The sequence below is a fragment of the Orcinus orca genome, chromosome X, assembly GCF_937001465.1.
Source record: "Orcinus orca chromosome X, mOrcOrc1.1, whole genome shotgun sequence".
NCBI lineage: Eukaryota > Metazoa > Chordata > Mammalia > Artiodactyla > Delphinidae > Orcinus > Orcinus orca.
The window spans coordinates 46,124,821-46,137,010 of NC_064580.1; positions in this window are offsets into that span (position 1 = coordinate 46,124,821).

Consider the following 12,190-nt stretch of genomic DNA (forward strand, 5'->3'; position numbering starts at 1 on the left):
GGTCCATTTCTTCCAGGTGTCTATTTTTGGCATATAGTCTCTAGTAGTAATCTCTCATGATCCTTTGTATTTCTGCAGTGTCAGTTGTTACTTCTTTTTCATTTCTAACTCTATTGATTTGAATCTTCTCCCTTTTATTCTTCATGAGTCTGGCTAATGGTTTATCAATTTTGTTTACCTTCTCAAAGAACCAACTTTTAGTTTTATTGATATTTGCTATCGTTTCCTTCATTTCTTTTTCGTTTATTTCTGATCTGATCTTTATGATTTCTTTTCTTCTGCTAATTTTGGGGTTTTTTCGTTCTTCTTTCTCTAATTGCTTTAAGTGTAAGGTTAGGTTGTTTCTTTGAGATGTTTCTTTTCTCTTAAGTTAGGATTGTGTTGCTATAAACTTCCATCTTAGAACTGCTTTTGCTGCATCCCATATGTTTTGGGTCGTCGTGTTTTCATTTTTTTCTAGGTATTTTTGATTTCCTCTTTGATTTCTTCAGTGAACTCTTGGTTATTAAGTAGCGTGTTGTTTAGCCTCCATGTGTTTGTATTTCTTACAGATTTTTTCCTGTAATTGATATCTAGTCTCATAGTGTTGTGGTCGGAAAAGATACTTGATACAATTTCAATTTTCTTAAATTTACCAAGGCTTGATACGTGACCCAAGATGTGATCTATCCTGGAGAATGTTCCATGAGCACTTGAGAAGAAGTGTATTCTGTTTTTTTTGGATGGAATGTCCTATAAATACCAATTAAGTCCATCATGTTTAATGTGTCATTTAAAGCTTGTGTACCCTTATTTGTTTTCATTTTGGATGATCTGTCCATTGGTGAAAGTGAGGTGTTAAAGTCCCCGACTATGATTGTGTTACTGTCGATTTCCTCTTTTATGGCTGTTAGTATTTGCCTTATGTATTGAGGTGCTCCTCTGTTGGGTGCATAAATATTTACAATTGTTATATCTTCTTGGATTGATCCCTTGATCGTCATGTAGCATCCTTCTTTGTCTCTTGTAATAATGTTTGATTTAACGTCTATTTTGTCTGATATGAGAATTCCTACTCCAGCTTTCTTTTGATTTCCATTTGCATGAAGTATCTTTTTCCATCCTCTCACTTTCAGTCTGTATGTATCCCTAGGTCTGAAGTGGGTCTCTTGTAGACAGCATATATATGGGTCTTGTTTTTGTATCCATTCAGCCACTGTATGCCTTTTGGTTGGAGCATTTAATCCATTTACATTTAAGGTAATTATAGATATGTATATTCTTATTACCATTTTCTTAATTGTTTTGGGTTTGTTATTGTAGGTCATTTTTTCTCTTGTGTTTCCTGCCTAGAGAAGTGCCTCTAGCATTTGTTTCAAAGCTGGTCTGGTGGTGCTGATTTCTCTTAATTTTTGCTTGCCTGTATAGTTTTAAATTTCTCCATCATATCTGAATCAGATCCTTGTTGGGCCCAGTAATATTGGTTGTAGGTTTTTCCCTTTCATCACTTTAAATATGTCCTGCCACTCCCTTCTGGCTTGCAGAGTTTCTGCTGAAAGGTCAGCTGTTAACCTTATGGGGATTCCCTTATGTGTTATTTGTTGTTTTTCCCTTGCTGCTTTTAATATTTTTTCTTTGTATTTAATTTTTGATAGTTTGATTAATATGGGTCTTGGCGTGTTTCTCCTTGGATTTATGCCGTATGGTACTCTCTGTGCTTCCTGGACTTGATTGACTATTTCCTTTCCCATATTAGGGAAGTTTTCAACTATAATCACTTCAAATATTTTCTCAGTCCCTTTCTTTTTCTGTTCTTCTTCTGGGGCCCCTATAATTCGATTGTTGGTGCATTTAATATTGTCCCAGAGGTCTCTGAGACTGTTCTCAATTCTTTTCATTCTTTTTTCTTTATTCTGCTCTAGTAGTTTTTTCCACTATTTTGTCTTCCAGGTCACTTATCTGTTCTTCTGCCTCAGGGATCAATGCTACTATTGATCCCTTCTAGAGAATTTTAAATTTCATTTATTGTGTTGTTTATCACTGTTTGTTTGCTCTTCAGTTCTTCTAGTTCCTTGTTAAACGTTTCTTGTATTTTCTGCATTCTTTTTCCAAGATTTTGGATCATCTTTACTATCATTATGCTGAATTCTTTTTCTGGTAGACTGCCTGTTTCCTCCTCATTTTTTAGGTCTGGTGGGTTTTTACCTTGCTCCTTCATCTGCTGTGTTTTTTTCTGTCTTCTCATTTTGCTTAACTTACTGTGTTTGGAGTCTCCTTTGCACAGGCTGCAGGTTCGTAGTTCCTGTTGTTTTTGGTGTCTGCCCCCAGTTGCTAAGGTTGGTTCAGTGGATTGTGTAGGCTTCCTGTTGGAGGGGACTAGTGCCTGTGTTCTGGTGGAGGAAGCTGGATCTTGTCTTTCTGGTGGGCAGGTCCACGTATGGTTGTGTGTTTTGGAGTATCTCTGACCTTATTATGATTTTAGGCAGTCTCTCTGGTAATGTGTGGGGTTGTGCTCCTGTTTTGCTAGTTGTTTGGCATAGGGTGTCCAGCACTGTAGCTTGCTGGTCGTTGAATGGAGCTGAGTCTTGGCGTTGAGATGGAGATCTCTGGGAGATTTTTGCCGTTTGATATTACGTGGACCTGGGAGTTCCCTTGTGGACCAATATCCTGAATTTGGCTCTCCCACCTCAGAGGCACAGCCCTGATGCGTTGGTGGAGCACCAAGAGTCTGTCATCCACACGGCTCAGAATAAAAGGGAGAAAGAAAGAATGAAAAAGATAAAATAAAATAAAATAAAATTGCCTGCCTTTTTTGATAATTCTTTTAAGTCTCTATCTACAGCTTCCCAACCTATCCTCCATTTTTCCCATCATTTATTCATTGAAGAAGGTAGGTATGTGACTTGGAGAGTTTTCTACATTCTTGACTTTGCTGATTGTTTCCCTATGGTATAGTTCAGAATATTCCTTGTTTTTCTCTGTATTTTCTGTATATCTATAATTGGATCTGTGAGCTTGATATAGGTGCAATTTTTTAGCAAGAATACTTGAATGGAGATTTTGAGTATTTCCATAAAGAGGCACATAATATCAGGTTGTGACTCCTTTTATAGTTAGCAGAAGTTAATGATGATTGTGTAGAAACATTTGCATCATTAGGTGTTGCAAAATTGTGATATTGTACTTCTGTCGTTCGTCCTTTCTTTATTAATTGGGATACACATTTAAAACAGTTTCCTTTTATTGACAATTTTGTTACTTTGAGGTACAAATTGTAAAAGAGAGACAGGTAAGTGGTTGATTATTTCTCTTTATTTGAGTGTTTTGAAAATAATGATGCAGTTGCCTATAATCCTTCACAGATGACAAATAAGGATATTGCAAAAGAATAATTATGAATTATTGGGTTTACATATATTTGATGTTTTAAACAATTTTTCTCACTACACATCAAATTTAAGATGGTCCATTATTGACCAGTGGAAGCCTCTTCAACTTGGGTTCTGAGTGGTTTTGAGACTATGCTGGTAATCCTTCACGGTTTATTTATTATCTGGTGAGACAAAATATACCAGACCAATTTTATATATTTCTGCCAAACCAGAAATACTGGTTCTCAATGATAAAAGGGGATGATAAAAATTAGACCATAAGGGCTTCCCTGGTGGCACAGTGGTTGAGAGTCCGCCTGCCGATGCAGGGGACACGGGTTCATGCCCCGGTCCGGGAAGATCCCACATGCCGCGGAGTGGCTAGGCCCGTGAGCCATGGCCGCTGAGCCTGCGCGTCCAGAGCCTGTGCTCTGCAACGGGAGAGGCCACAGTAATGAGAGGCCCGCATACCACAAAAATAAATAAATTAATTAATTAAATTAAATAAAAATTAGAAAATAAATAATTATTCACTTGATTTATCCCACCTACACATATAGAAGTCTTGATACTGCCACCACCAATATGATTAGAAAAAACAGATTTTTTTCCATAAGCTCTACACATTCTCTACCAGTATGTCATGGTTGAACTACATTTATCTGATAATAACTCATTTTGTTGAGTGTTTCCTGGGTGCAGGTCATATTTTAATTACTTTCTATGGATTTTCTTATTTCATTTTCCCTACCATTCTGCAAAGAAGGTAATCTTATCACTATATTTTACAGAAAAGAAATGGATGTTTAGAGAAGCTGAGTGAATTATCCAAGGTCATATAACTCGTAAGTAGTGGGCTTTGTGTTCAAACACAGGCAGTATGATTCTAAGGCCATACTGGCTTGTAGGATCTATTATCTCCAAAAATAAAATGAATTGGGAGATTTGGCAGGTTTAAATCACAAAATGGGAGAAGAGGATAAAGTCATAGATTATCTGTAGAAAATGGAAATATTGGTAAATTTTAGAAATAAAGGATAATACAGTGAAGTTCTTTTATGAGGACATGTTTTCTCCCCGAAGTAGGAGATAACCCTGTGGAGATTGTGAGAGAGGAATGAAATAAGGAAAATGAGAAACGGAGAAGGTTTAGGATAGACTTTTAGGGTGTGGGGAAAGTGGCTGAGTTGCAAATGTAAAATTATTTTCTTAAGCATTCCAATTAAACAAAAGCAGTTTATACTGGAAAACATAATACTCTCTGGTGTTGAGATTCCCCTCTTTCCCCCTCATACACCTAGCATCATTAGGCATACTAGAGCACAAGCAGAGTTTTCAGTTTCATCCAGGTTTTAGGAATGGTAGTACCAAATAGGCTGGAAGGAGAAGAGGAATATATCAAGGGATTAGGGATACAGGGTTAAGAACACTGTGTTGGATGCCTTATATTTGTTTTCTCAGTGTATCTTCCCACTGCATTCATAAATATGCCTCTCTATACTGAAAAGGCAGGAAAGCTTAATTCTCTGTTTCCTAGAGTTTTTACTAGTAGGGTTCCAGATGAATTTTACCTTCTGTCAATCTGATGCACACTGATCAGATTTATTTTAGAGCTAATTTAAGTGTAGAGAGATGTAGAGTAAAGCAGGCATGATCTGGAGTTCTGAATGTAGCTGGGGAAGAATCTTTCTTGAGCTAACAATCTGGTAGAATTTCCTGGTTCTAAGACACCTTATTCCTAAAGCCAACAGTTGCACTGGAAGCATCCTGATTTACCCACTCAACTGTGGCAGCTCCCCTTGGGGACCAATTCTGCTGAATGACTATAATAATCATTCTGAGAGGCCATGAATAGACCTGTATCTCCAGGCCCTAGGACAGTATTTATAGGCCTTAACTCCCCAAATTAATCCCGGTACTAATTAACATAGAATGCTTTCTGCTAACAGCAACAAAACATTGACTAATACAAGTACCGAAAAGTTGGGGTTCAAAATCAAGTAATACCTTTGTTAACTATTGTCTTTGTTTAATATCCTTAAACATTCTGTGCCTCAGTTTCCTTATCTGATAAGTGGAGATGAATCCACATTCACATGTACACCCTGAGGTACTAGGGGCAAAGGTACATGGCAGATACAAAGAGCCAAAGAGGCTAGATTTGTAAGATACTTCAGTGACATCATCATTACTAAACACCAATATGGTAAATTGTGAGACAGCAACTTCCATCATGGATGATACACCTTATAGAAAAGCCTATGAGTAAACATAAACAAAAATGCCTGAATTTGAGGCTAAATGGGGTAAATGTATCTCCATTCTAAGGCAGTCCCTAATCCCCGCAATGTCCACACCACACCCCATCCAATGTTTCCAGTCCTAGGTGAGAATATAATTACAAACCAAAGCTGAAACTATAAACCTGTTGTTTTCAGACTAATTCACACACAGTCAATATGGGAAATATGAAGAACTGTGAAAACTGAGATTATTAGTCACTCAGACTTGTTCATTTTACACCAGTACACAGAACTGCTAAAATAAAATGTAGTGAAGCATATAAATAAAATGATAATTATGTGACATGATGGAGATGTTGGCTAAAGCTACAGTGGCATTCATATTGCAATACATAAATGTATCAAATCAACACATTGTCCAACTTAAGTTTATACAATGTTATACGTCAGTTATATCTCAATAAAAAATTAAAAATAAAATTAGGTGAAGCACACTCAGCTAGAACTGAACTGCCTGATAGCCGAGTGCTGGAGTAGCCTAACCAGAAAGTAGTCTTATCTGAGGGTTAACGAGTGGAAAATATCTCCATACAGTAACCTGATGGCCAACCAATTGCTGCATGTGTCCTAGCAATTCCTGCGTAAAGATTACTGTGATCTCTCAGAGTAACGGGATAAAGTCAAGCCTGTATTCAAGTAATCATGGGTACAAATGTTTTACACATTCCAGACTCTGTATGCCTCATGATGTTCTGGCAATCTCTTGTGGAGCTCATTTCACAAGGGCACAGGAGGGCCAGATCTTTTGCCCCAGGTTAGAAATCAGAAAATTGAAGTTTGGAGAAAAGGAGGCTGGTTGCCAAAGGGTCTTTGATGTGACCAAGGCCCAAACACTCAGCCCTCAAAATGCACAGCCATGACGGGAAAAACCATTAAGAGGAAGAAGCCGAGTAAGGCCACTGGAGATTTACTGATAAATTACTTCCACAGGGGTGCTGGTACAATGATATGGAGGAGATAGATGTGTCAGGGAAAGAGGAAATCTGAGCCATGCAAGGTTCCAGAAAGTAGAGCAATAGCAAATGATGGCACAGATGAACACAGAGAAAACAGTGTGAGTGAGAATTAATGGTAATGTGGGGAAATGAATTTTGTAAGCCAAAAGATGATCAAACCCATGAGCCTAGTTGAGTCACGTGTCCCCCAAGTAAGGTAGAAAGGTCCAACGAAGGAGAGGGAGTCTTAATTCTTCTGTCTCCAAATGTAGTAATACCTGCACATCACAACAAAGACAGCCAAGGGGTAATGCCAGGTTCAAACATCTGGAGGGATGAGCACAGTAATATAATGTTGTAATAAAACAGGAAAGTGTGATGTCAGTACACTTCCCTCAGTTCTATGACGTACTTCCAGCCCACACTGACTGAGCGCCGGCTTTGCATTTGCCCTCGTGTGGGCAGATTCAGATTATGAGTCTGCATCACGCAGGGACAAATTGAGTGACAATAAGAATAATACCTAAAACAGATTTAAACACATCAACTGTGATTAAATGTTGGGTTCATGGTGGCTCTAGAGGAACAAAGACCTCATGGTCACCGTGACCAAATGCTAGGAAATAGATTCATTACTTGGAAATTGGGTAAGCAGAGGCAAGTAATGAAACAATTATCCTGTGTGTGGCATATGAATGGTAACACTGGTTACCAAATAGTGGATGAGGGAAGGTTCTCATCGGAGAAGAATTCCATTTAATAAATGAAGAAGGGTAGATAAAATGAAAATATCTCCATTTTCAACCTCAAATGATGCAAACGCTCTAGGCAATGAGCACCAATATCTGCTCGCTTTACAAAAAGACGGACAACCATGCTGTATTCACCTCCCAATGGACGAATGAGACACTGCCTCTGAGACATTCTTGCCAAATTATGAAGACTGAACCAGAAGAAGACAAGATCTAAATCCCAATTTGCAGGAAAGGCTGGGGACAGAGGAGTGTGTTAAATGATGCCAGTGAAATGAAATCAGCAGAATTCTGCATGTGGATGACTCTCTAGAGCAAAGGACTCATTTCTCATGAGAAAAAGAGAGAGTAAGAGAAGGTGAATTTTACAGAGAATTAGCAGGCATATTGAAAAACTGCAGTGCCTGAGTCTAAATGGGATCCAGAGTTGAAGAAAACAAAGTGAAAACATTAGCATTTAAAAGAGAGAAAGGGAAACTTTACCTGTGAGTATTGAAGATACTAAGTAATTATTAACTCTTGTTTAGGCATGATAATGGCATGTATTGTGTCACTAAAGTAGTCTTTTTCAGGAGTCTTTATCTTGGAGAGCTATATTCTGCAATATACGTGGATTAACTGAAAACATGTTCGGGATTTGCCTGAAGAAAACCTGGAGGGGTGGGTAAATTAATAGGTTTACATGAAATAAAACTGACCAAGAGCTCATGACAGTTGAAGTTGGGTGGGATTTACATGGGAGTTCGTTATAATAGTTAATTTATCATGTATCAGTTTGACAATATTTATAGCAGAAGGTTTTTTTTAAAAAAAAAATATCCAGGGCTTCCCTGGTGGTGCAGTGGTTGAGAGTCTGCCTGCCGATGCAGGGGACACGGGTTCGTGCCCCGGTCCGGGAAGATCCCACATGCCGTGGAGCGGCTAGGCCCGTGAGCCATGGCCACTGAGCCAGCGCGTCCGGAGCCTGTGCTCCGCAACGGGAGAGGCCACAACAGTAAGAGGCCCGTGTACCTCAAAAATAAATAAATAAATAAATAAATAATAAATAAATAAAATATCCAAAGCCACAAAACAGACTAATGAAATCAGAATTTCTGGATATAGAGCCAGTATTAGAAGTTGTAAAAGTTAACTTCAAATGAGTTTAAGGGAGAGTTTGGGAGCAAAGGTAAAATAAATAGGGCCTTATGTTTTTTGTTTTTTGCTGTTTGTTGTTGTTGCTGTTGTTTGCAATAAGAAATCTGGAAGCACCCATTTGTTCTCTGATTCAGCTGCTCCAGGGCCCCATGGCTTCCATCCCCCTGATCCACTGTTTTCTGCAGGTTAAGGTGGTAACCTCATGCAGCCACACAGGCATCTCTGCAAGAGCTCCAGGCATCTCTATTGCATTCCAAGTGCCACCATCCTCCTGTGCCACATCTGTCCTTCTCATTAAAAAAAAGGCATATACCACAGAAGCCCCCAACGCATTCCCCATACGTCTCATTTGGCAGGACTGGATCATAGAGCCACCTTTAGCTATAGAAGAGGCTGGAAAAATCATTATCTGACAAAGGGAAATGGTGTAGCCATGATTGGATTGGAGAAATCCCAAGTCCCACCTGGGGACTGAACATATTACCTCTTTGACCAAAATTAGTTTTTCCTACCCTAGGGCATTGACAGGAAAGACTGTTGGGTCCGAAATCAACAAATCTACTGGGAAAGGAGAAGCGGAGCTCCTAGGGCCAAAAACAAGTCAGGGGTAAGGATTAAGTATGCACTGAAGTGAATACACTCACAGGATTGAGTCACCTACTCTCTCCAAGCACTTTCACACCTGCTATCTTGTTCAATCCGCACAGCAATCCTATTAACGAGGTAAGTGGCCTTATCTCCATGTTGCATGCGATGAGGGACCAGAGCCTCCTAGTGGATGGGCGAGGTGGCTAGTTGGGGTTCTGATTAGTGGCTCCACAGCACAGTACTTTGCCCATCTGCCAGGGGTTCTAACAGCCACCTCCCTGGCTCACCAAAATCACTGTGGGAAATATTAACAGGGCAAAGGAAGGAAGTCCACTGTTTGCTCAGCACTGTGCTAGGCATATTCCAATTCAGGAAGGGGGCCTAGTTTGATTCTGGCTCTACTCTGATGGTAGATGATGTTTGCAGGTTTAGGGCTCACATAGCGGCTCACAAAAGATCCTGCCCCACACTATCCATTCTGCACACCAGGTCACACGTGAAAACTGAAAACACGGGAACTCAGCTATGGGCTGAGAAAGGAGTGCAGGGCCTAACACAGGAAGTGTGAAGCTTGATGATCTGACCATAGGCAGAGGTGCTGCCACGCTGATCTCATCGCCAGCAGGTCTGGTCGCCTGTTCACAAGGAATGAGCTTGATGTACATTCGTCCCATGAGCACCTGCAGAATCCAGCTCAGGTCCTGCCTGAACATCAAGGATGGTTCCTAGAAAGCCTTTCCTGTGCCTCATACCTCCGTTTCATGCCAGTAGAATATTGCCATTCATGGAGCAAAGAGCTGTTCTTTATTATGTCAACTTTGCTCCCCTGCCATATTTGACCCAATGCAAGAATCTTGTGACCCAATTCTCCCCTGTCCTTAATCTCCATCCCTTAAGACTTGGGTCTCGTGAGATATAGATCCTGCCAATTGAACCGTCTCTATCCCCTTGTTAAGTAGATGCATGTGGCTCAACCCCATTTGCAGACCGACATGTTCTCGTTCTGTGAGTCTGCTCAGAAGAACACGGGAAGAGAGGGAGATTCCCATCATTATGGGGGGAAAACTCAGGATCTAGTCTTTGGAAGTTTTAAAGATATATCATTAAATTTTAATCAGTATTTTCATATGTCATGAGAACAGCCATTGAGGCATCCTAATACTGCAGAATCACCAGTTGACATGTGACATTTCCTCCTTCCTCTGAAAACCTATTATAGACTTACTAAACCTTCCCTAGGAAATCAAGACACTGCAAGACGGAAGCATTTCTGCTCACAGTAGATTCGGTAGGTAAGTAAGAACAAGGAAGTAGAACAGACAGTGTGGGGGGCAGTTCCCTGCTTTATTAAGTCTACTCTATCTTACTGATAGTTCCATGCTTGTCTATTTAGTTATAAAATCTGTTCTGCAACAAATGAAGCAACGGCATGAGATACTGAAGTGAGAAAGGAGAAGTAGTAGAGTGAGCTGGTGTTATTGCTGTCAAACATCTTGGGTGTTTATCAGAAAGGAGTGACCTAAAGGGAGAGAAATGGTGAACAGGTTGTGTCCACAGAGATTGAGCCTTGAAAAATCTGTTGTTGTTGTTTTGTCTTCCCCACCTGAGATGGCTGAGCTTCTTTGATGAGGGTTGGAGGGGAGTGTACAATTGCTCTGCTCTGATCTTGAAGTAATTCACCCACTGAGAAAAGAAAGTTCACCATTAGAGGTCTGAGAAACCGATAATTTCTTATTTCACTTAATTTAATCCTGAGTAGAGAGTAAATCGTCTCTGATGAAAAACGCTTTTAATTCTCTTCTGTCTGGTAGGATTCAGGACATTCTCACTCACTCATTTGTTGAAACTTCACATCTATTACTTGGCAGGCTTGTCAGGAGTAGGGAAAACTCAACATTCCCCCAAAATATCAGAGATGTGGCTGAAAAGGCATCCAGTGAGTTATGCACATGCCTACAGTGGGCTATCAAAGGCTGGTTCTAAATTTTTCTTATCAACCCAAAAGAAAATGGAAGCCTTGTTACTTCTGTGCTTTAAAGCCAGACACAAAAGGACAAATATTGTATGACTCTACTTATATGAAAAGTATAGAAGAGGTAAATTCATAGAGAGAGTTGAAAGTAGGTTAGAGGATACCAGGGGCTGGGTGGGAGGGGTTAATGGGAGTTATTGATCAATGTGAACAGAGTTTTTGTGCAAAGGAATGAAATATTATGGAAAGAGTGGTGACAGTTGTGCAATATTGTGAATCTAATTAATTCCACTGAATTGTACACTTAAAATGGTTAAAATAGCAAATTTCATGCTATGTATAAATTTACCACAATAAAAATAGTTTAAAATCCTTAGGACTTTTTGATCAGGAGCCAGAAGTGTCTGTTGAGGGCCAGATGCAGCCATGTAGAAGCGGTACTCAAGTCTGTCTCCGGGTAATAATTGCAGAGACCAGGCAGAGTGACCAATACACAGAAAGGGCTCCATAGATATTAGCTGCCGCTTAAACCATGGTCTGTTCTTGCCCCTTCTGAGGAGAAGTTGTATGCATCTCTGAGGTCTCAGAGACAAACCCTATGTACCCGTCAGCCTTCTGCTTGCCCTTTCCCTGGCCCTTTCTCTCTCTTCCCCCTTTATACTGCTGTCTGCTATACTTTGTTATACTCAAATGTTGAATTCTTAACGTCAGTGGATGGTATTTGTTAGCTTTCCAATTTTCAGTGCATCCACTTGGTTGATTTTTAAATTAAAGCTTTCTGATGAGATCTCAATTTTGTCATCATCCATAGTCTTGAACATATTAATCATAATTATTTCTCTGCCCCTGTCTGATAATTCCAATATTGGGAACCTCTGGGTATTTTCTTTTCTCTTCTTCGTCTCTTAACCTGTTTTTTGATATGTCTGGTGGTTGATCTAAATGTCAGAACATTGTTTAAAAAAGAGTCGACTGGCTCTGGGCAATGTTTTTCCCTCCATAGAAGTTTCACACTCTCTCTGGCAGGCCGCTAGCATAGGGCAATCCTATCAATCCAGTCAGGGGCCGAGCTGACTCCAGGAGGCTTCAGGAATTATCAGGCTTGGATTACCCCTGGTTTTCCCTCCTCCCAGGTTACAGCTCTCCAGTGGTC